A 25,616-nucleotide genomic window follows, 5' to 3' on the forward strand; every position below is an offset into this window, starting at 1 on the left:
CTAAAAGCCAAAAATGGTGCTTTTACAAGGGGAAGTCTGCAATCAGAACCCTGAGAAGATAACTCAAGGGGTGTGGGTTTTTTTTTTTTTTTTTACTTATCTCGTTTATTTGGCAGGCTCAGGCGCCGTAGGGCATAACAGAGCCGAAATCTTTTCTTTTTTTACATTATTTACATTTTGAAATTTGAACTTATTTTAAAAACTATGTTAGTTTGCGGAAGTTTTAAGGTTAGTGGATAAATTTGAAACAGGGAAGGAAAGGATTTTTTGGAATTTCTTAAGCTACTTAGACTACTAAGCTGATGAAGCTTGAAGGGACAGGATGTCCAGATCTGTAATGAAACTAAACAGAAACGGTTTGTGGGAGACACGACGAGAAGAGGACAATTTGAATGGGAAAAAGAAAGACAGGGAACGAACACAATCAAACCCGGATATTGATACGCTTCAAAACAGATGGATTAAATTCATATATTCTAAATCAAGGCCCGCCAACACTTCCCTGACAGGTTTCTGCTGTTTTCCTCGGATCCGGAGAGTTTCAGTCAGCTCAGATCTGACGCCACGATGCTCAACGCATCCCCACACAACATGTTCGATATCCTGGTAAGCCACGCCGCAAACACAGAGATTGCTTTCTGAGAGCCCAATACGGTGGGTATGCGCGCTTAACGAATAGTGATTGGACATAAGCCGACACATGACACGAATGAAATCACGGCTCATGCCCAACCCCTTAAACCATGGCTTTTTCGACACCTGTGGAAATATGGAATGCAGCCATCTACCCATTTCTCCGTCTCTCCATTTCTGTTGCCAGCTGATCAAGGTCTCCCGACGGGCCAATGCAAAAAATTCTTCGAAGCCGATTTGACGCTCGTAAACATCGCCTTCTTTAGCGCCTACCTTAGCCAGAGAGTCCGCTTTCTCATTGCCAGGAATGGAGCAATGCGAAGGGACCCAAGCTAGGGTAATAGTGTAAGAGCGAATTGACAAAGCACTCAATGCCTGGCGTATTCTATTCAGGAAGTACGCTGAGTGCTTCACCGGCTTCATTGACCGAACAGCCTCCAGAGAACTTAAACTGTCGGAAAAAATGAAGAAGTGCTCGGGTGGGAGAGAACTGATGTACTCTAAGGTGTAATGTATAGCTGCTAGTTCAGCAACATATACAGAACATGGTTTTTGAAGCATGAAGGAGGCGCTATGAGAAACGTTGTAAACACCGAAACCAGTGATATCATCCATTTTTGACCCATCAGTGAAGAACTGTCGGCTCTCGCTGACATGCCCGAATTTACTTGCAAACATGGGAGGGATAAACTTTGAACGAAAGTGATCTGGTATACCATGGATATCTTGCTTCATGGACAAATCAAATACTACAGAGGAACAGTCGAATTCTAGGAAGTTATCACGATTGGTGTTAACCGAAGATGGGCTAACCTCCAGCGTCATGTACCAGTAGTACACACTCATGAAACGAGTTTGACGGTTATGTTCAAGCAGCTTTTCGTAGTTTTCAATAACCAATGGATTGAGAACCTCACAACGGATGAGGAACCTGAGTGTTAACTCCGCGAAACGATCTGTCAGGGGCTGTACTCCTGCAAGTACCTCTAAACTCATTGTGTGAGTCGAGTGCATGCAGCCTAGCGCGATGCGAAGACAGCGGTACTGAATCCGCTGTATTTTCAGCATATGTGTTTTCGCCGCGGATTGAAAGCAAAAGCTACCGTACTCTAAGACCGACAAGATGGTTGTTTGGTACAGCTTGATCAGATCTTCCGGATGGGCTCCCCACCATGTTCCGGTTATAGTTCGCATGAAGTTGATTCGTTTTTGGCATTTCTGTGTCAGATACACAATGTGTTTCCCCCAGGTGCATTTGGCGTCGAACCAGACCCCGAGATATTTAGAAGACAAGCTATGAGTGATTGTCTTACCCATGAGTGTAAGCGGAAACTTGGCAGGTTTGTGTTTCTTTGAAAAGACAACCATCTCAGTTTTCTCCGCAGAGAATTCGATACCCAGCTTTAAGGCCCAAGTAGACAAATGGTCCAGAGTATCTTGTAAGGGTCCTTGTAGTTCGGCTGCTGTTGGTCCTGTGACAGAAACAAGACAGTCGTCTGCAAGCTGTCTTAACGAGCAATTTTCCATGAGACAGTCATCAATGTCTCTCACATAAAAATTATAAAGAAGGGGACTCAGACATGATCCCTGGGGGAAACCCATGTAGCTAATTCGTGAAACTGACAAGTTGCCATGAGTAAAACTCATATGCTTCTCGGACAACAAATTGTACAAAAAATTGTTCAAAACTGATGAAAGGCCACTTGCGTGGAGTTTGTCTGAAAGGACATCAACACAAACTGAGTCAAAAGCACCTTTAATATCCAAAAACACTGAACCCATCTGTTCCTTTTGGGCAAAGGCAAGTTGAATTTCTGAAGAAAGCAGCGCAAGACAGTCGTTCGTTCCTTTGGCTCTGCGAAAACCAAACTGTGTATCTGACAGCATGCCATTCGATTCAACCCATTTATCCAGCCGAAAGAGAATCATCTTCTCTAACAACTTGCGAATACACGACAACATCGCAATTGGGCGGTACGAATTATAGTTCGACGCGGGTTTCCCGGGTTTTTGGATGGCTATTACTCTCACCTGCCTCCAGTCATCCGGAACAATGTTACACTCCAGAAAGTGATTAAACAAGTTCAATAGGCGCCTCTTTGCGACGTCAGGTAGGCCCTTAAGCAAATTGAACTTGATTCGATCCATTCCTGGAGCGGAATTGTTACATGAAAGGAGAGCAAGTGAGAATTCAACCATCGAAAAAGGTCTATCCATGGCGTCCCTATCCACCGGAATATCTCGTCGCACGCGATCAACAGGAACGGAATCCGGACAAACTTTCTTAGCGAAATCGATAATCCACCGAGGAGAGCTCTCTCGATCTTCATTAACCGACGATGTATTACGCATTCTTCTTCCGACGGTCCAAAGCGTTCTCAACGAGGTCTCACGTGATAATCCTTCCACAAAATGACGCCAATAACCGCTTTTCTTCGCTTTGACCAAGCTTTTAAACTTGCGTTCAAGGGAAGAATAGCGCTCATAGTTGTCAATTGAACCACGTTTCCTGAAGTATTTAAACGCGGCGGATTTCTCGCGATAGAGTGCCTTACACTCTTCATCCCACCACGGATTGGGAGGCTTCTTGCGAACCGACGGACCAGGCACAGGACGGCGTTGGGCTTGAAGAGCGCTGTTGAGAATCAACTCGGATAAAAAGCGATACTCTTCCAACGGAGGAAGTACTTCTACCGCTTGTTCTCCATCAATGATCGTTTCCGCGTACTTTCCCCAGTCTATGTGCTTTGTGAGGTCGTAGGCGAGATCGATGGATGAAGACTGTTGTGTTCCATTGGAAATTGAAACTACGATTGGCAAGTGATCGCTACAATGGGGATCCTGGATTACCCTCCATGAACAATCCAGCGATAACGAGCTTGAACATATTGAGAGGTCTAAACGGCTATCCCTAGGACTTCCATCTTGAGCTGGAGGTGCCACTCGTGTAACTTCTCCAGTGTTGAGAATTGTCATATTGAAGTCGTCGCAGAGGTCATATATCAACGTTGATCGGTGGTCGTCATACAGTTCCCCTCAGCCTGTTCCGTGGGAGTTGAAATCCCCAATGAACAACCGTGGTTCAGGCATAACAGAGCAGATGTGAGAGAGATCTCTGCGAGATATCGCCGATCTCGGAGGAAGATATATGGAGGCGACACTGAGGCTTTTGCCTCGGATAGTTACCTGACATGCAACGACTTCAATGCCTGACATCGGCGGCAGATCGACTCTGTAGAACGAGTGATGCTTTTTGATCCCCAAAAGCACTCCTCCGTAAGAGTCGGATCGATCCAGGCGAATAATATTAAAATCATGGAAAGGAAGGGTCACATCAGGTGTTAGCCATGTTTCTGATAACGCAAAAACATCGCACTGTAAATTACTAACTAAAAATTTAAAACTATCTAATTTAGGCATAATACTACGACAGTTCCAGTGTAGAACAGAAATCATATCTTCGACCTCTGTGGATAATTTATCCATCAAAAGATATGATCGTTGCAAGGAGGGGCATTCTAGAAGCCAGTTGCTTCAAAAGAGGAGTCACACATGGAAGCAATCCTTTGACAATGTTCTTCACTGGGTCAGAAGCATTGAAGAAATTAAGGATGATATCTACAATGCCAGAAAGCGTAAACATTGGAACGCCCTGAGGTTGCCCTAGGGGCTCCGAATGCGAACTTTCTTTTGGCTGAGCAGTTTGAAATTTTGGAATATTTGGGATTTTAGATTTTCCCGGTAGTGGCGGAAAGTCTCTTTCCTCTTGGAGTTTGAATCCAGGAGGTGAAAGCTTTGAGACTTTCGCGACAGGCTTAGTATTTTTCATGGCTGGTGGGTCATCACTGCTAGACAGATTCCGAGGCTTTTTTGTGGGTCTCTGGAGTCTCACACGCTTCCTCGATGAACCCTTGAAAACGAAGGAAATTCCTTCACCAACCTCAGAGTCGGAGCCCTGATCATCAAGAGACAGAGAAGAGTAGATATTTTGGGATTCAGCAGACGGAGCAGCCTTTTTCAACATCTCGGCAAAACTACGCCGAGAGCGCTGCTCTAATGATCGTCGCTGATGTTGCTGCCGGCGTACGTACGTCGGGCAGTTTTCGAGGGCATGTGGTGGACTTTCGTTGCAATAAACGCATTTTGGCGGTATACTACATGCACCATCCACATGTCTCTCCCCGCAAGAAGCACAGCGAGGTTTATTGCAGCAATACTGGGCAGTATGGCCCAGCTGCTTGCAATTTGTGCAATTCATTACCTTCGGTTAGAGATGGTCGGGTTTGACATTTTTCAAACCCGAACCCGACCCGTACCCGACTAATTTTATTTCTTCAAACCCGGACCCGACCCGAACCCGAGACAATAATTGTAAATCAAACCCGGACCCGACCCGAACCCGAAAAAATATTGCTGTTCAAACCCGAACCCGACCCGAAACCCGAAAAAGTTTTCAAAGAAAAACCCGAATAAAACCCGAGTTGGAAACGATGATAAATTCATCGTTTCTGATGCAAACGAAAGCTTTTAGATTGTTACTCTGTTCACAATACTCATCAAACCCGATCCAAACCCGACTAAACCCGACTTTGTTCAAGCCCGAACCCGACCCGTACCCGAATATTTTGTAGCCTTCAAACCCGACCCGAACCCGAACCCGAAATATTTTAAATTTTCAAACCCGAACCCGACCCGAACCCGTCGGGTTCGGGTTCGGGTCGGGTTTCGGGTTTGAAAACCCGAGACCCGACCATCTCTAGCCTTCGGTACGTACAGCCGCACAGGTAAACGAAGTTTTCCGATTACAAGAAAATTCGGCAAAGCAGATCCGGAAAAGGTCACACAGAAGGATTCAGAATTTGAATAGATCTTCTTTTCTCCCACCAGGGATACGGAATGCAATTGCTTGCATTCCAGTATGGGGACAGATGGGAGAGAAGGGTTTTTGAAGCGACCACAACCCTGCATCAATTCTTCGCAGGTCATACTGCCTTCGGTGACCACTCCCGCAATCTCAACCCGATGGCTTGGCAGATAAGTTTGATACTCCCGAGTAAAGAGCTCACAGGCCACAATCTCATTGGCCTGTTTACGGTCACTGACGGTGACGCGCAGCTTACCAGAACCCACTGTGTCAATGGCGACAACGGAAGAGAATCGCTTAGTCAGATCCTTACTGATCTGAATAGTGTTCAACCGTTTGCCTTTGGATCGAAAGAAAACAACAAAAGGCCCACCAGAGTCGGGCGGGTAGGCCTTGAGGCGAGGGGACGTCGGAGATGGTAGAATATTGGTGTCCATTTGAGACACATCAGATTGAGGGGACACACATGGATTGGGCATAGAGGTGTTTGTGTTTTGTTGGTTCAACACATTCGAAGACTCAGTGAGGGGATACGACGTTCCCCCGCCATCATCATCTACACCCATTGCGGTAGCTTAACACCGCAAAGGGCGCACGAATAACTCAAACTAACACTATTCACAGAAATGGAAATTGAATCAAACTGAAAAAAAACACATACAAAGGAGAAAGGGAAGAGGGAAAACTTTCACACGCAGTAAAAACTAATCAAAAAAGACGTGAAGAGGAGAAGAACAACGAGAGGTACTTATCTTTTACTCTATCCACGCTGGCGTCGTCGATGCTGTAACCGATGGGCGTCTACGCTTGGGGAGAGGTAGCAAGTAACGTACGACTATTCGCTGGGACGCGTAGATGTGTGGTTGATCTCCGCTGTCCACGCGAACGGATTGAGTGTGTACGCACACCACAGACGATGATCGCACTGATGAACTCTGCACTGCACACAGGTAGCACACGGGACGGGGTGCGAGCTGCCTTCGATGATACACGTGATCAAAAAAGGACGGTCTGGTTCCTGGTTCGCTGGTACGGTGTATGTGTGGTTGGTCTCTCACTGCCTGCCACCAACCAACACAGGCGTCGATAACGATGGTGACCACTGTCGGTGTGGAGAGCGCACCGCTGTGCACGCTATATGCACACCACAAACGATGATCACTCAGGTAGCACACGGGACGAGGTGCAAGCTGTCTTCTACGATACACGTGATCGGAAAATAACCACGCAATGGCGAAAACGTTCAATACTTTTGCGCAAAACTCGATGGCTTCGCCAAAAGTGTTCCGCTTCCAAGCCGAACTAAGGCTCTTCACTGCACTAAAAACACTTTGCAATAGGCGTCGAAATACCAAAGATTTGGAAAAACGGGGGTGAACCCGGACACACGAGAACTATCGACTGTCTCGCACGGTAGCTCAACAAGGAATGAGGGGTGTGGGGTTGACGCACCCCGTTGGTCACTAAAATCAACCCATGCATTTTTTTCTATGATAGACGTTTTAACCGCAAGGGTCATTCACGTCTTAAACCCATGCATTGTAGGTGAGCAATTCTCGCAGAATTACTCAAGTGGTACACTACCCATACTCGCATAACAGTCCCTTTTATATAGGAAATCCCATAGAATATGGGACTGTCATGCGAGTATGGGCAGACATTACCCTTGGCTTTATTCCCTTATCTCCCCGGAACCACCTTACGGTATTTCTTCGGGGAGGGGCCATATAGTACTTAACACATGTAGCAGAAGTAGCCTAGACAAACTGCTTTTCCTAGCCGATTTAAACAATGTCACAAGGGACCAGCCTCGGCAGGGCTAATCCTCTGCAGTCAACTCTTGGTCGGCGCACCATAGGCGCTGCAATTCTAACATAATGTGAGTGACAGCCGTAGTTACTGCATTCCAGCACACGGCATCCGCACACATTCTCTGGATTATATTGCCCGGGGACGTGTCCCCTTCTCATGTAACGAGCAGCGATCTCTCACAACAATGAAACGCGGACAATCGAACACGACATGCTCCGCTGTTTCCTGCACACCAGCACAATTGGGGCACACAGGAGCTTCTGAGTGCCCGAACCTATGCAGGTACTGTCTATAGCAATCATGGTCCTGACATAAACTGCATCAGGTAGAAGTTCACTTTCCTATGGTTTCTTTCATACCAATCATATTTGGTAAAGACTGGACTCGGAAAAAATGCCTCAAATAAAAATTATCGCAAAAAAATTTTTTTTTCAATCGTATAATTCTCATTTTTTCAGGGATTAAATAATTGTACATTAGCTATGTTTTGGCACAATTCATTTATTGAATTTCTTCTGAAGAGCTGAATGCTCTTAAGTTTCTCTTAACACTGCTCATGAGATCTTTGACGAGGCTTTGCCCATCTTTCTTACACTATTTCACCCAGTTTTTCTACAAAGTTTCATCGGTTTTGAATGTTTTTCCGCTTTTCTTCAACTTCTTCTTCAGTATCGCCCAAAACTTTCTGATCGGACGAAGTTCCGGTGTATTTGGCGGGTTCGTCTCCTTCGGGACCACATTAACGCCCTTCACTTCGCACCAATCCATTACAGGCTTGGCGTAATAACCCGAAGCGAGATCCGACCAGTACAGCGTGGGGCCACAGAGAAGGCACAGGAAGGGCAGCAAACGCTTCTGCAAACATTCCTCTCGATAAATCTACCCGTTTATGGAACCGGTTGTAACGAACGGCTTGCTGTACCGTCCGCACTCGCAGATCGCTTGCCACCACAGGTACTTCTTCGCGAATTTGTCCATTTTTCTCTCCCGGAACTTTTCCATGCGGGACGTACCGACAAAAAAACTCGAGGCCGGGGATTTGTTTGGTGTCCGATCGTCGTCTATTACGAGACAGCCTGGCTTGACCAGTCACTCACGGTGCAGCTTCCGCGCACGCCACGGTGTTTTGCTTGTCAGTCCGGTTTGGCGCCTTCCTGACCTTAAAAACACGTAGCCCAGCTCACCTCATGGTCTTCTGGACGAAACATTTCGACTAATTGATATTTATAGCCACGTTTCGGGTGGAAAGGTTCGGGTTACTCTTAAAGTATTGCGCGGAAGATAGCGCCTTCTCTGGGTATTTCGTTTTCGGTTTTCGGCCCTTCGAGTGCGCCACTCGATGGTCTTCGTCTCCTGGAACATCTTTACAACGCGGGACACGGTGGAATGGTGGATTCCAAGCCTTTTGCCGATCCATCTGTGCAACTGACCAGGGTTCTCAAACACCGCGCCCTGATTTGCTGGTGTAGCTCTTCTTGTTTCGAATGTATCTTGAAAACTACTTGAGAGATCGCGATAAAATTTTGCACACATAAACAGAACTAGTATTACCCAAAATTTCATTATTTTTAACCAAGCGATATAAAGTTACACCCAAAACAAAGTGTCGCATTTTTTTTCCGGACTCCTCTGGTACCCCTTTGGTTGAAGCATTGAACATTTTCCTTGATGCACACGGGCTCTTTAGAAACCGTATGGTATACGCTTGCTACTCTTCAACATATGATACTATACATGCTTTCCAACCGCTTTAGATGATCTTTCTAAGCGCTTTTGACCAGAATGGTCCCCCGTACCTCAGTATGGATAGCGCTACAATTTCCAAGAGCTTGCATTTGCTGGCAATTATAGCAGAGCCGTTAGAAATCATCCTCGAAAGCGCCGCTATAGCCGTAGATGCCCTTTTACAGGCATATTCAACGTGGCTAGCGAAGCTGAGCTTGTCATCGAAAATTACCCCAAAATGCCTTAAGGATCGCCTGGACTCTATGGTGCAATCACCTACCGAGATAAGCGTCTGCTGCTTGGACTTCCGGTGATTGACCCCCACCACCTCAGTCTTGTGATAAGTTCCGAGAATACAACTTGCAGACTCACCATCTGCTTAATGATTTCAAGGCGGCGTACGATTCAGTGAAAAAAATGAGTTAAGGCAGAAAATGATAGAACATGGTTTTCCGACGAAAATGATTAGACTGATTTGTGTAACGTTATGGTGCGGGTTGCAGACGATATCGATATTAAAGGAATCGATCGTCGAGCCGTGGAAGAGGCATTCGTGTCGTTTAAAAGGGAGACTGCGAGGATTGGACTTACCATCAATACCAGCGAAACAAAGTACATGATCTCAGTACACAAAGTACATGGTACATTAGTAAATGCGATAATGATTTTACCCGAGAAGTGGTGGCGCCGCATGAATCGTGAATTGTACCAAGTATATAAAGAAGTGGATATTATCAAGCTCATAAAACACGGCAGACTGCGTTGGGCACGAATACCGGAAGAACGTCAAGCAAAAAATAATATTCACTTACGAACCCGAACAAGCCCGTCGACTTCGTGATAGGCCGCGCACACGATGGCCTTTTTCACTTGAGGAGGACTTAAGGGCATTTAATGTTCAGGGCGACGGTATAAGATTGGCTCAGGATCGAACCCTGTGGAGGAGTAGATTCATTCGGCGTAGATTCAACGTAGCGGATTGTAGCCCATCGAGTATCAGGTAAGTAAGTAGGATCTAAACCCATCAGAACGCCTATTTTCAATTTTTCGTGTCAAAGTTATTGCTCAAATAATTCTTACATAATTTTGGTTGCTGTATTTTTAATACTGCCTCCGTAGAGACTTATTCAATAAAATGTTCCTCGATTTCTTTGGAATTAAAATAATTGGAATTGATTTTATTTCTCTTTTTTAAGACCTGTAGGCGAATTCCGACGCGTATTTTCTTCGAAGAAAAGAAAATTTTCTTACTGGATGATTATGGAAGAAAATTTCTTCTCTTCGAAGAAAATGTGCGCCGAAATGCACCTACTGGTCACCATTTTAAAGCAAGTCTCTAAAAAATCTCAATGGATGTTCTCTTGTCCCTTTTTTGGGCGAAATGGCCTATTTGAATTTAGCTAAGGTGTTTTTTTTTTAATATTTAGTAGGCAACATAACTCGAAAGCATTTGTTTCTAATGCAGTTTTTTTAAAGATTTGTCAAGGTTCCAGCAGTTTCTACAGTACGGAGATATTTCTAGAAAAACTCTTGAAAGTTCTTGAAAGAATTTCTGGAAATATTTCAGAAATGATCCATGTAGATTAGGATGGCCCATAATGACCAAACTTCAAAGTATTCTTCAACATACACTTGCAGAAATTCTATCTTGAATACCCAAGAGATGTTGGTTCTTGAATGCCTAAATTGTTCATTTGGATCCCTGGAAGCTACTATTGAGCGCCATCCATCAACTCTTACAGGCGATTAAACGAGCTTGATGTTTGTATGGAGAAAATCGACCAAACACATGGGGAAAAAGGTCTCAATTACATTTTGACAACAGATGGCGCTGTAGTTGATGGATTTCTTTTATTATTGATTTGAAGGTTCTCCAATCTATTAAGAAGATACTGCAATAAACCGTAAGTCTTTTCGTTTAAAAAAAATATTCCTGGGGAAACTAAAATTCCCCCTGTTTTTTCCCATATACTTGGTTGATTTTTTCCATACAAACTCCAAGCTCGTTTGAGTTGACGGATTTTGCTTGAAGTTTTCACATCAGCTTTTGGGGGTCCGAAAGGATAAATTTGGGTAATGAAGATTCACAATCTGTTTAGTATTTAAGATAGAACTTCTGTCAGTGTACGTTGAAGAATACTTGTAGAGAATCCTAATATAAATCCTAGAACGCGATTCCCACACAGTTTTTTTTCTTCAGAATTTCATTCACATTTTCATTGAGTAAGATCTTTAGGAATTTTCCCAGTGTATCCTTATTTTTTCATCAATTCATTCAAGGACTGCTCCAGAAAATTATCAAAAGGTTCCTTCCCTCCTTTCTTAAAAATTCGTCCAGAAATTCTTGCAACAATTTCTCAAACGATACCTGTAAGGGATCGTAAAAGCTCTCTGCTATCAACTTGTCGAATGGTCGGACAAAAGGAGTATCCCTAGCAGAAAAGTAGAAAAAAAAAAGTTGGCACCCCTCGAATTCCGCCAGCTCATGAGTTATAAGTATTTCGCGATCGCGGGCGCACCAGACGCCATTATTTTGTATTTTTCGCAATCGTATCAAATAAATATGTAAAACAGATAAAATGTGTTTGGTTGTTACATAAATGGTCCTTCGACGACGAATATATGCGAAGTGGACAACAGTTTATGAAAGAAGGCTGAGAAATGAAAGTTTTTGCTGACGGTGGAGTAATGGCCGACAGGATCGACGCTGCGAGGCCTGTCGATCTGGTTCTGCTGCACAAGATTCTGTATTGTGATGACACGACGCTGAATTGGATAAGGAGGAGAGTACTGCGGTTCGAAGGCTTTGATTTTGAACGACGATCTCCTCAGTTTGAGGTTAGGATGCGAATCATCGAAGATGCAGAACCAGAACATGTACAAACTACGTGTGAAATATTGGATGTTCCAATCGGAGATGCGGCTTGTTCGAAACAAAATGTTGCAGTAGCCATCATGGAGCGACTTTTTTCGATGACCGATGAAGCCAAGAATGTGTTGGAGAAAGAGCCATCGCGAACGCTGACGCCGCCACCAATTTCGTTGATGGCACAAACTACGGACTACGGATTTTCGATGCAATCTCAGCGACCAGGAGGCGACCAGAGAGGCGTTTCGATTACAAGAAGTGTATCTTCTTCTAAAAGTGTTCAAGTAACAGTGATGAAGGCAAAACTGGAAACGGAAAGAAAATTAGCACAGCTGGAAGAGCAAGAAGCAAAAACCAGAATGGAGAGGCAGCAGAAGCTACTTAAAGCTGAACTGGAGTTGAAAATTGCGGAAGCAGAGCTGAATGAAGAATTGGTTGAGCAGCGGGATGTAGATCCTTGTTTGATAGTTCACGATGCTGACCCCCTAGATCGTGCACAGCAGTGGATACAGAACTTACAACTGAAATCCAGTTCCACTTCCTCACAAGAGTCGATTTCACAACAGCTCAGGGCAAGCTCAACGCCCCTGCTGAAGTCGAGCTTTCAACCAAGGGATCTCGTGATAAACGAGCAACCACCAATTCTATCCAGTTCAACCGGAACAGCTAATGTGCAGCGAGACCACGGAGAGCAACTTGGAGATGTCAACGCCGAAATGTTACAAATCACCAAATCTATGTTAACCATGAATTGGCACTGTTTGAATTTCCGTGTATTATCAATTGACTTACTTTGTTTTACCGTGTATGATGAGAGAGATGAATAAAGCTGTCATTAGGGCAACTTCACCGGTGGTCTATTTTTTGTTCCAAATATATTCCAAAAATGGACCTGTCAAAATTAATTAGACCAGTGAAAATAGACCAAATCGCCTGCGTGCGCACCGGTTGTTCTATTTATTTAGTTTTCGCGATCCATTTGAAATGTAAACAACGAAAACAATCAAAATTAGTAAATTTTGTGTTTTAACGCGGAATTGTGAAATAATTTTCGAAAAATATAGTGCTTCAGACCTTTATCACGTTTTGTGGTAGGTATTGATCACGGCGCCAAAAAAAACTTAAACCGATGCTACCTGGAGTAGACCGTTCGCTGGTCGTTCCGCCAAAACTAACTCAGTCTTTCTATTTCTTCCGTTCGACAGGACCCGGGAAAAGCTTAATTCATCCGGTGCTAGGCTCACAACATGTCTTCCCAGAAGTTGGCCTTCCAGTAGACGTAATATTTTGGCGAGAAGGATGTCATTCTCAAGGTGCTGGAGAAACACGGCGGGATTTGCGATTGCCACCGCTAGGTCGTCACGTTCGTATATGTTGCCAGCGCTTATAGCCATGAACTGGAATCAATATCACGGATACTGCCGATGTCGTGATGTGGCCGGAATTGGTCATCCAGGAAGTGGACATGTCAAGCGGTAAAAATCGAGCTGTAATAGGTGGGAAGGCGCCCGGAGCAGGAATCGATTCCAATTGACATGATCCATGAGACAACATTTGGGACTGCCGAAGTTTCGGTGCAAATGAAAAAAAAATATTTCGTGGAAGAATCCGACACATGGGAAATGGAAAAGGTGGCTGCCAAAGAACCGAGTGGAGTAGACACTATGATCGCTCAGTTTCCAACGTTGGCCCATATTGAGGGATGCTCCCACCACGTTGTTTCATCGATTTCGTTAGCTTGGTTACCTCGAATGAAGTCTAGAACAGACCTAATTTTAGCGACTACAATAAAATAGGTAATTCTTCATATTAAGCTCTCTCTTTAATTTCTACTTCTACTTTCTTTTACGCTCCATTTGGATCATATCCTACTTCTCAGCTTAGAGTTTTATGAACTCTTATTTCTTATATATTTTTATCGTGGAGAATTCTTCCAGACTTCCTCTGGAAAATCCTCAAGAAATCTACCGGGAGTTCCTCCAGCGTTACTTCATGCATTTCTTCGGAAGTATTCCAAGACAAACTTCGGAGTTTCTCCAGGAATAATTTTTGAATTTTTCCAGGAATTCATTCGGTGTTCCTTTAAAAGTTCCTCCAGGAATTCTTCCAGACTTCTTCTGGAAAATCCTCAAGAGTTCTGCCGGGAGTTCCTCCAGAGTTATTCCGAGCATACCCCCAAGAATTTCTTCGGAATTCCTTCAAGATTTACTTCGGAGTTTCTTCAGGACTTCTTTTGGAGTTTCTCCAGGATTATTTTTTGAGTTTTTCCAGGAATTCCTTTGGTGTTACTCTAAAACTTCCTCCAGGAATCCTTCCAGACTTCCTCTGTAAAATCCTCAAGAGTTCTGCCAGAAGTTACTCCGAGCATACCCCCATAAATTTCTTCGGAATTCCTACAAGATTTACTTCGGAGTTTCTTCAGAACTTCTTTCGGAGTTTCTCCAGGAATAAATTTTGAGTTTTTCCAGGAATTCCTTTGGTGTTACTTTAAAAGTTCTTCCAGACTTCCTCTGGAAAATCCTCAAGAAATCTACTGAGAGTTCCTCCAGCGTTACTTCGTGCATAACCCCAAGAATTTCTTCGGAAGTATTCCAAGATTTACTTCGGAGTTTCTCCAGCACTTCCTTCGGAGTTTCTCCAGGAATAATTTTTGAGTTTTTCCAGGAATTCCTGCGGTGTTCCTTTAAAAGTTCATCCAGGAATTCTTCCAGACTTCCTCTGGAAAATCCTCAAGAGTTCTGCCGGGAGTTCCTCCAGAGTTATTTGGAGCATACCCCCAAGAATTTCTTCGGAATTCCTTCAAGATTTACTTCGGAGTTTCTCCAAGACATCTTTCGGAGTTTCTCCAGGAATAATTTTTGAGTTTTTCCAGGAATTCCTTTGGTGTTACTTTAAAAGTTCTTCCAGACTTCCTCTGGAAAATCCTCAAGAAATCTACTGAGAGTTCCTCCAGCGTTACTTCGTGCATAACCCCAAGAATTTCTTCGGAAGTATTCCAAGATTTACTTCGGAGTTTCTCCAGCACTTCCTTCGGAGTTTCTCCAGGAATAATTTTTGAGTTTTTCCAGGAATTCCTGCGGTGTTCCTTTAAAAGTTCATCCAGGAATTCTTCCAGACTTCCTCTGGAAAATCCTCAAGAGTTCTGCCGGGAGTTCCTCCAGAGTTATTTGGAGCATACCCCCAAGAATTTCTTCGAAATTCCTTCAAGATTTACTTCGGAGTTTCTCCAAGACATCTTTCGGAGTTTCTCCAGGAATAATTTTTGAGTTTTTCTAGGAATTCCTTTGGTGTTCCTTTTAAAAGTTCCTCCAAGAATTCTCCCAGACTTCCTCTGGAAAATCCTCAAGAGTTCTGCCGGGAGTTCCTCCAGAGTTACTTCGAGCATACCCCCAAGAATTTCTTCGGAATTCCTACAAGATTTACTTCAGAGTTTCTTCAGGACTTCTTTCGGAGTTTCTCCAGGAATAATTTTTGAGTTTTGCCTGGAATTCCTTTGGTGTTCCTCTAAAAGTTCCTCCAGGAATTCTTCCAGACTTCCTCTGGAAAATCCTCAAGAGTTCTGCCGGGAGTTTCTCCAGAGTTACTTCGTGCATACCCCAAGAATTTCTTCGGAAGTATTCTAAGATTTACTTCGGAGTTTCTCCAGGACTTCTTTCGGAGTTTCGCCAGGAATAATTTTTGAGTTTTTCCAGGAGTTCCTTCGGTGTTCCTTTGAAAGTTCATCCAGTAATTCTTCCAGACTTCCTCTGGAAAATCCTCAAGAGTTCTGCCGGGAGTTCCTCCAGAGTTATTTGGAGCATACCCCCAAGAATTTCTTCGGAATTCCTTAAAGATTTACTTCGGAGTTTTTTCAGGACTTCCTTCAGAGTTTCTCCAGGAATAATTTTTGAGTTTTTCCAGGAATTCCTTCGGTGTTCCTTTAAAAGTTCCTCCAGGAATTCTCCCAGACTTCCTCTGGAAAATCCTCAAGAGTTCTGCCGGGAGTTTCTCCAGAGTCACTTCGTGCATACCCCCAAGAATTTCTTCGGAAGTATTCTAAGATTTACTTCGGAGTTTCTCCAGGACTTCCTTCGAAGTTTCTCCAGGACTTCCTTCGGAGTTTCTCCAGGAATAATTCTTGAGATTTTCCAGGAATTTCTTCGGTGTTCCTTTAAAAGTTCCTCCAGGAATTCTCCCAGACTTCCTCTGGAAAATCCTCAAGAGTTCTGCCGGGAGTTTCTCCAGAGTCACTTCGTGCATACCCCCAAGAATTTCTTCGGAAGTATTCCAAGATTTACTGCGGAGTTTCTCCAGGAATAATTTTTGAGTTTCTCCAGGAATTCCTTCGGTGTTCCTTTAAAAGTTCCTCCAGGAATTCTTCCGGCCTTCCTCTGGAAAATCCTCAAGAGTTCTGCCGGGAGTTCCTCCAGAGTTACTCTGAGCATACCCCCAAGAATTTCTTCGGAATTCCTTCAAGATTTACTTCGGAGTTCCCTCAGGACTTCTTTCGGAGTTTCTCCAGGAATAATTCTTGAGTTTTTCCAGGAATTCCTTTGGTGTCCCTTTAAAAGTTCATCCAGGAATTCTTCCAGACTTCCTCTGGAAAATCCTCAAGAGTTCTGCCGGGAGTTCCTCCAGAAGTTGAAAACAACCGTGCCAGTACCTGTCAACTTTGACGTAAAAAAAAATCCGGGATACGTGTAAAAAAAATCCGCGTAAAAATGAACTGTGTAAATTTCTGAATCCATGTAAAAATGAACTGTGTAAATTCCGAAACCCATGTAAAAAACGAAAAAGGAACGTGTAAAAAAAAGCTTTAGTGTACCAGCTTTTGTTTTGAATCAAAAATAGAGTATTTCCCTGGCATGTTGTGAAAATTTCCAATTCAAAACAATCCTTGATCGAATCCGTCTTGCAATCTCTTCATTTTAAAGTTATACAGCATTAAATTTGATCAATATTTTAATTGTTCCAGATTCTGAAGTCGAACTTTTCTATCATGGATCGGTATGATGAAATAGTTGACAGTGCAATAGCATTCTCTCCTTTCCTAATGGACAATGAAGACGATGACGTGATGATCAATTTACTGATGGAAAATTCAGGTAAGTACTTGATTAAATTACCTGTAAACCCTTCCGTTACCAATCCCCCCAAACAAAAAAACACGTTTTGGGCCATGACTTTTTTTTTATTTTTCGAAGAAGATAGCCTTCTTGTTTAAAGATTTGGTCAGAATTTTAGAATTGGCTACACACTTAGATTATTTCACCGACCTCAGTAAATTTTTTCGCCGAGAACCCAACAGCTGAGAACTCGGTAAATTTTAACGCCGAATCTCGGTACTTATTTTACCGAGATTTCGGCAATCCGAATTTTTTGCCGAGATCTCGGCGAACGTTACCGAGATTCGGTAAACGTTTACCGAGATTTCGGTAAAAGTTTTACTGTTTGCTGTTGGGTTGTTGGCGAAACCGTTTAAGTGTGTACATGGTTCCGGAGTTATTCCGGAATCATAAGGGGGTTTCTAAATTGCCAATTTAAAAAAAGTGGATATTTTGAAAGTTATTACAATGGAAGTTGATCCTCAATATCCTCAATCTAGCAGATATTTAATTTATTAAAACTACATACCACAGACAAACAGACGTCACATTCTCATCATTGTGCATCGACCACCTTTTTTACGGTTAATTCAAAAATATGGTAGGTGGCCAATCCGAGAGAGCCAATAAAAAATGAACGAGGAAGACGCGACAACACAATGGAGGAAAATTCCACCAAAAAAGAGTGCAATCACAACTCCGCGAGGCTTTGTTTGGACGAGTCACTAAAGAGTTATTTTAAAGTGTCAGTAAGAGTGAGCATAGAAGCAAGAGAGAAAGAGTATCAATAAAAATCCTTGCATTTCGATACACTCTTATCGTTTGAGGATTCGTGTTGTGAATTTTGAGTTAAATTTTTACTTCTTAGAAAAACGTGGAAAAACCTCGAAACCATCTCATTTTTGTATCGAATAGGTGCTTCTGTCACTTAACTGGTTATTCCTGAGCTGATAAATACGGTCGTTATTCCATAAATTCCCACAGGAAAATTTTTCATATAATAATGATCAACTTTCGAAAACATAGTTGCAAAGACAAAAGAATATAAGCCTCGTTATTTCTTTTATGTAACACGCGGGCCACTTCACATTAACATTCAAAATGTGTTCGCGGACCGCACAAAAACTTTACGAGGGCCGCAGTTTGGTGACCACTCATATAGGATATATCCATTCACCGACCGACACCTTCCTGATAAGTTTTGGGTCATTTCTAAAAATCAGACCAAAAACCAGAGCTATTTGATCAGCTTTGTGCAAAAAAAACAAAGAAAATATACATTTGTCTCTCACAAAAACGTGGCAGGTTTCAGAGGAATTGCGCCAATGCTTAAAGCTAGTACAACTATTTTCATTCAATAAAAGCTAAAACAATCGGTTCGATAATTGCTGAACACGAGCGATTTGAAAATTGTAAGTTCATCCTGACATATCAAAAGTCATCGCCTAATAATCTGTTCTACTAACTCTTCTGTTCGACAGAATTCCACGATATTCAGACTACTATTTTGAAATCATAAACGTCCTCACAATTTTGCTAAAAACATGATCATCAAAATACTACATGGATACGTTAAAATATTATTTGTCTAATATCAGGTTCAGTTACACACCTGTGCAGCAAAATTCTGTGTCCATCAAACCACTATAAGTGAATCCTAAACACCTACACTCTAAATGTCCTCTATAATGTAGTTGGAAACCTCATCAATAATTATCAATTGGAAGGTTACCAAATTTAACTCAAAAACTAAGTGCAATTACCCCACTGTACAACAGCTCTACAGATTTTTCGTCCACCATTTGGAAGCTATAATGGTCTTCTACAAATTTTAGAAATAATATTCTTAAAATATTTCATTGAAACGCACTTCTACAGTTATTAACTGAGAGCTTTCTTTACCAAAGTTGCCATTTTCGCATTCGTATATTGTGTGGCAGGTACGATGATACACTATGCCCAGGGAAGTCAAGGAAATTTCCATTACGATAAGATCCTGGACCGACCGGGAATCGAACCAGACACCTTCAGCATGGCTTTGCTTCATAACCGCGGACTTTAACCACTCGACTAAGGAATTTTAATATTTCATTTGAAAATAAAATCTCTTTTCTGGTATGGTACAATGAATTAGTACAATCACGCTTTCAATGAAGATAATTTTTGGGATATATTTGACAGTTCATTATTGAAACAAACTACAGAACTTCAGAAAATTTGCGTGAAAATCGAGAAATTCAATACCTTTATCGATTTGATAATATTTTCAATGATCCTCAATGTGTTATCACAGACAAACAGACGTCACACTCATTGTGCATGTGTTATTATCAATATTTTTGTTTTACAGAAAACTCACCTGTACGGCGCGGGTCACGGCCAGGAAGGCGTCCAAACATCGATCGTAACTTTAAATTAGGACATCGCCTGTTATTTGATGACTACTTTCGCGAAAATCCAACGTACGATGAGAAACACTTTATTCGACGATTCCGCATGACGAAAGTTATGTTTTTAAAAATCGTTGAAGATCTGAAGGTCTATGATCAGCATTTTACGCTTCGTTGTGATGCAGCCGGCAAAATAGGACTCAGCCCAATACAGAAGTGCACTGCCGCTTTAAGAATGCTAGCATATGGCTCATCGGCCAGTTCTTTAGATGAAAATATCCGTATCGGCAAATCAACAACCTTACAAAACTTAAGAAAGTTTTGTGAAGGTATTATAACTGTGTATGGTCCACAATTTCTGCGTCCACCAAACCCAATAGAAGTAGAAGAACTAATGCATGAAAATGGAGAAAGAGGCTTTCCAGGCATGATTGGGTCGATAGACTGTATGCACTGGGCATGGAAAAATTGCCCTGTGGCTTTGAAAGGACAATACCAAGGAAAGGAAGGGAAACCTACAGTTGTAATGATATCAATGTGCTCGATCGTTCGCCGTTAATGAATGACATCATAGAGGTAATTTTTTTAACTATACCATAAGTACGCCATTCGCCGCCCTCATCTAACAGTATTTTGAAATGTTAAATTCAGTAAAAAAACGGGTTTTCGACATTTTACACAACTTTTTACGTCGTGTTGTGTTGAATTGTGAAAAATGTATAATGCTAACGAAAAATTCTTGAGGTTTATAGTGAGGTGAATATCGTTATGATATGATGTCAAATCTATAGGTGTCCCAGAAATTATGGCCACGACTTTGTTAACGAGAAACACAATATTAAATATATTTACATTTTTGTATTTTTCATTGGGGTATTTTGAATGCTGCCTGTGAAAATTTTGTTGGACAAAATAACCTTTTACATTGTTCTTTTTTTTATTTTAGAACATCAATTCTTATCTAGCCAGCACAGACCTTACTTTTGTGTAGTTGGAACTTAACTAGAATTGAATGTTTTTATCAACATTTTACGAATAATTTTTGTTTAAAATTTGATTCGGCTTGGCTAGAAAACATTTGACAAAATGATAGGTTCAACTCGCTTGTTTTTCTCTCCACATAGGGTAGAAGCACCGGTTTTGGCCATACGCCAGTTGTAGCCACAGCGGATTATACACAGTTTTACATAGCCAATCAGCATAGAACCTTTTGTTTTCAGTAGATCAAATTCACATGATAGAGCTACATTCATTTACTCGTCCGAATTGATTCAAAACATAAGAACAACAATTTATTTTCCTTATAATTTTAACTCCCATACACCTAATTTAGCCAAGGCACTCCTAATTTGGCTACTCTCATGAGAAATCAGTGCGATTGGCCAATTTAGGAACCGAAGTTTAATCTCTGGCCAACGCGATTTTCAAAGCGAAAAAATGGTTTTAGCTCAGTTTTGATATTTTACACACATAATATGGATTTGACATATTTGTAGTATAAAGATGGCATCCCATTTAATTTTTATTGACATTTTCTCTTAGGCTGGCCTAAACCGGTGCTTTTACCCTAAGACAATTTCACGAAATCATAGGTTTTCGGATTTTTTCAGTATGAATAATAATAGTTCATTTCAAATTTACTTATATTTGCTTACTTACTTTTAAGATTTTCACATGTTTCAACAGATTTACAGGCTTGCAAGCATTTTTAAAAATCGACTAAAAAACTAAAAAACCGATAACCGATACTAATAAAATTTTGTATACTTAAGGTAATAATTTCCAATAAAATTAGTGATGGTCTGATCGCTCATCGTATCGGCAATGATAAAATATATTTTTTAAGATTTTTATTGTACGTACTTCATAACCTAGCACAAATTTCGTACAACTAACTCGCTCAGATATGACGTGATTTATGCAAAACTGATAAGAGCTTCCAGAAATATAACGCCATAATTCAAAATCTGCTTTTGATAAGTGTAAGAATAAAAAGTGTGAAAATCAATTTTCATTTTTCTCATCTCGAAATGACAGTATGGTAAAGTCGTGCCCATATTTTCTGAGACACCCTATAATACCTTTTGATTTCTTTTTAAATGGGTTTCAATCATTTATGGACATATTTTCGGAAAAGCAATAACAAATTTCAAAGATAGTAGTTTTGCTCACGTATTTTGTATGATGTCCATTTTACCAGCAACAGCTGTTCATTTAGCCCACATAGTGCAGGTAAAATGATCATTTCCCAGTTTTTTTTACGATAAAAATATGTGCAAAATTTAGCTATTTTAATCTGAATTCGTGTTGCTGTTCTAGATAACATGCATAATTTCCCGGATTCTCACTTGCCCCTGGGTCCTTGCTGGTGCCTTACTTGTAAAACTCGCGTGGGCGTACCAGTAAATATGGACTTCGTTTCAAACCTTTACGAGATGTTCTATTATTTGACCGATAACGCTACATTACCGAGAAACTTTATTAAGTTGTTGCAACACACTAAAATAAATACAACACAGTCGCTAAATAAGATTCACACAGTATTCGAAATTTCTTGCCTTTCTGTATTTAGGAGAGAGCGTAACATGTATATTATACGGATAACTTTAAGACCAAACCAAAAGGAATAGTCCAAGTTATGTACGCGTAACGGTTTGTCCAAATTATTTTAAATACCCTACGTTGGTCAAACAGGCTGAGTAGTGTGTATAAGCACATGTTAGAATGCTTTTCTGTTTTCTCTTTCCAGAACAAAATGCTGGATGGCCAATGGACACTAAACAGAAACACCTACAATAGAGGATACCTTTTAGCTGATAGCATCTATCCCGATTGTTCTATATTCATGAAAACCATATCCCATCCGCAAACACCAAAGACCAAATTGTATGCCAAATGCCAAGAATCACTACGTAAAGATGTGGAACGCTATTTTGGAATTCTCCAAGCTTGTTGGCAAATACTGGTCAATCCTTGCCGACTCTTTGATGAAGCCAGCATGAAGGACATAATAATGACTTGTGTAATATTGCACAACATGAGACTTCATTTCAGACACAGCAACCCAGAGCTGCAAAACCAGGTCGAAAATGTGCATCCTGATTTACCTTCTTCGGAAACAGCTGGTTTCAGTCGGGCGTCGCAGCGTACGTTTGATGAAATGTGTGAAGATCGCATTCACATTAGAAGCAGTCAACAGTATCATGAATTACAAAACGTGTTAATCGATCACTTATGGATGACTAAGGGTAATCTTATTGATTGAAAAGTAAGGTACATGTCAATAAATAAAACTAATAAGAAAAAGATGTTCTACGTAAAACATGTTCAATTCGTCAGTTTAAAGATTTTTTGAATTATAATGTGCAATCTATTACCGGGTACACCCGTTGGTTTGACTACTTTTAATCTGAACACTTGAATATCGAGTTATGGAAAGTTAATTATACTAATCTAGCTTGTTTTATCTTAGAATGTTAACAGATAAACATACGTAACACATACACACGGGAAAAAAATCTGTGGTAAAAAATACTATTGTAGCGGATTACGCCCATTCTTGACTCTACCATGGAATTTCAATTTACCATGTTTACGGTACAGCCCACCACATTACTGGTACGCTTGGCAGAAATAATTTACAACAATCTGATTTCGACAACAGACATGGTAAAATTAAGCGCATTTCTGGTCTGGAGGAACTCCCGGCAGAACTCTTGAGGATTTTAACAGAGGAAGCCTGGAAGAATCCCTGGATGAACTTTTAAAGGAACACCAAAGGAATTCCTGGAAAAGCTCAAAAAATATTCCTGGAGAAACTGGAAAGAAGTTCTGAAGAAACTCCGAAGTAAATCTTGAAGGAATTCCGAAGAAATTCTTGGGGGTATGCTCGGAGTAACTCTGGAGGAACTCCCGGCAGAACTCTTGAGGATTTTCCAGAGGAAGTCTGGATGAATTCCTGGAGGAACTTTTAAAGAAACAACACCAAAGGAATTCCTGGAAAAACTCCGAAGGAAGTCCTGGAGAAACTCCGAAGTAAATCTTGGAATACTTCCTAAGAAATTCTTGGGGGTAAGCACGAAGTAACGCTGGAGGAACTCCCGGTAGATTTCTTGAGGATTTTCCAGAGGAAGTCTGGAAGAATTCCTGGAGGAACTTTTAAAGGAACACCAAAGGAATTCCTGGAAAAACTAAAAAAATATTCCTGGAGAAACTCCGAATGAAGTCCTGAAGAAACTCCGAAGTAAATCTTGAAGAAATTCCAAAGAAATTCTTGGGGGTATGCACGAAGTAACTCTGGAGGAACTCCCGGCAGAACTCTTGAGGATTTTCCAGAGGAAGGCCGGAAGAATTCCTGGATGAACTTTTAAAGGAACACCGAAAAAATTCCTGGAAAAACTCAAGAATTATTCCTGGAGAAACTCCGAAGTAAATTTTGAAGGAATTCCGAAGAAATTCTTGGGGGTATGCTCGGAGTAACTCGCGGCAGAACTCTTGAGGATTTTCCAGAGGAAGTCTGGAAGAATTCCTGGATGAACTTTTAAAGGAACACCAAAGGAATTCCTGGAAAAACTCAAAAAATATTCCTGGAGAAACTCCGAAAGAAGTCCTGAAGAAACTCCGAAGTAAATCTTGAAGGAATTCCGAAGAAATTCTTGGGGGTATGCTCCAAATAACTCTGGAGGAACTCCCGGCAGAACTCTTGAGGATTTTCCAGAGGAAGTCTGGAAGAATTCTTGGATGAACTTTTAAAGGAACACCGAAGGAACTCCTGGAAAAACTCAAAAATTATTCCTGGCGAAACTCCGAAAGAAGTCCTGGAGAAACTCCGAAGTAAATCTTAGAATACTTCCGAAGAAATTCTTGGGGGTATGCACGAAGAAACTCCCGGCAGAACTCTTAAGGATTTTACAGAGGAAGTCTGGAAGAATTCCTGGATGAACTTTTAAAGGAACACCAAAGGAACTCCTGGAAAAACTCAAAAATTATTCCTGGAGAAACTCTGAAGGAAGTCCTGGAGAAACTCCGAAGTAAATCTTAGAATACTTCCGAAGAAATTCTTGGGGGTATGCACGAAGCAACGCTAGAGGAACTCCCGGCAGATTTCTTGAGAATTTTCCAGAGGAAGTCTGGAAGAACTCCTGGAGGAACTTTTGAAGGAACACCAAAGGATTTCCTGGAAAAACTCAAAATTTATTCCTGGAGTAACTCCGAAGGAAGTCCTGAAGAAACTCCGAAGTAAATCTTGGAATACTTCCGAAGAAATTCTTGGGGGTATGCTCGGAGTTACTCTGGAGGAACTCCCGGCTGAACTCTTGAGGATTTTCCAGAGGAAGTCTGGAAGAATTCCTGGATAAACTTTTAAAGGAACACCGCAGGAATTCCTGGAAAAACTCAAAAATTATTCCTGGAGAAACTCCGGGGTAAATCTTGGAATACTTCCGAAGAAATTCTTGGGGGTATGCACGAAGCAACGCTAGAGGAACTCCCGGCAGATTTCTTGAGGATTTTCCAGAGGAAGTCTGGAGGAACTTTTAGAGGAACGACAAAGGAATTCCTGGAAAAGCTCAAAAATTATTCGTGGAGAAACTCCGAAGGAATCCCTGCAGAAACCCCGAAGTAAATCTTGAAGGAATTCCGAAGAAATTCTTGGGGGTATGCTCGGAGTAACTCTGAAGGAATTCCCGGTGGAACTCTTGAGGATTTTCCAGAGGAAGTCTGGAAGAATTCCTGCAGGAACTCCGTAGGAATTGCTGCAGAAACTCTGAAAATATTCTTGGAGAAATTCCCATAGGAACTCTTAAGAAATTCCTGGAGGAAAATTAGAAATATTTTACGAGTTTCATCAATATCATGAATAATTTCAAGAGTGCTGAGTTTGTGCCTAACCCACTCAGACAGAGGCCTTAAGGTGAAGATAAATCGAAGCCAAACTTCAAATTTTCAACAGCACAAATCTGGAGAACCGATCACCCGTTTGAGCTGAAAACTTAATCGATTGGTCACCACCAGCTAGTGATCAATCGATTAAGTTTTCAGCTTAAACGGATGCTTGGTTCTCTAGATTTGTGCTCTTGAAAATCTGAGGTTTGGCTTCGATTCATCTTCACCTTAAATAGTAGTAGGTTCGTGGAAGGAAATCGACGGAACGGTTGGTTTGACGAGGAGTGTCAGTCGGTTTTGGACGAGAAGAATGCAGCGCGGGCGATGATGCTGCATCAAGGCACCCGTCAAAACTT

General features: G+C 41.7%; 2 long non-coding RNA genes across 2 annotated transcripts; both read left to right on the forward strand.

The window, feature by feature from the left end:
* Positions 1 to 12,741: 12,741 nt before the first annotated feature.
* On the forward strand, positions 12,742 to 19,504 carry LOC110675864. The gene is made up of 4 exons (XR_002499860.1): positions 12,742 to 12,994; positions 13,109 to 13,699; positions 16,858 to 16,987; positions 19,338 to 19,504. It is a non-coding gene; the product is annotated as an uncharacterized LOC110675864 (long non-coding RNA).
* A 320-nt stretch (positions 19,505 to 19,824) lies between these two features.
* Positions 19,825 to 22,708, forward strand: LOC110675865. The gene is made up of 2 exons (XR_002499861.1): positions 19,825 to 19,953; positions 22,127 to 22,708. It is a non-coding gene; the product is annotated as an uncharacterized LOC110675865 (long non-coding RNA).
* The last annotated feature ends 2,908 nt before the right edge of the window (positions 22,709 to 25,616 follow it).

The sequence above is a fragment of the Aedes aegypti genome, chromosome 2, assembly GCF_002204515.2.
Source record: "Aedes aegypti strain LVP_AGWG chromosome 2, AaegL5.0 Primary Assembly, whole genome shotgun sequence".
Taxonomy (NCBI): domain Eukaryota; kingdom Metazoa; phylum Arthropoda; class Insecta; order Diptera; family Culicidae; genus Aedes; species Aedes aegypti.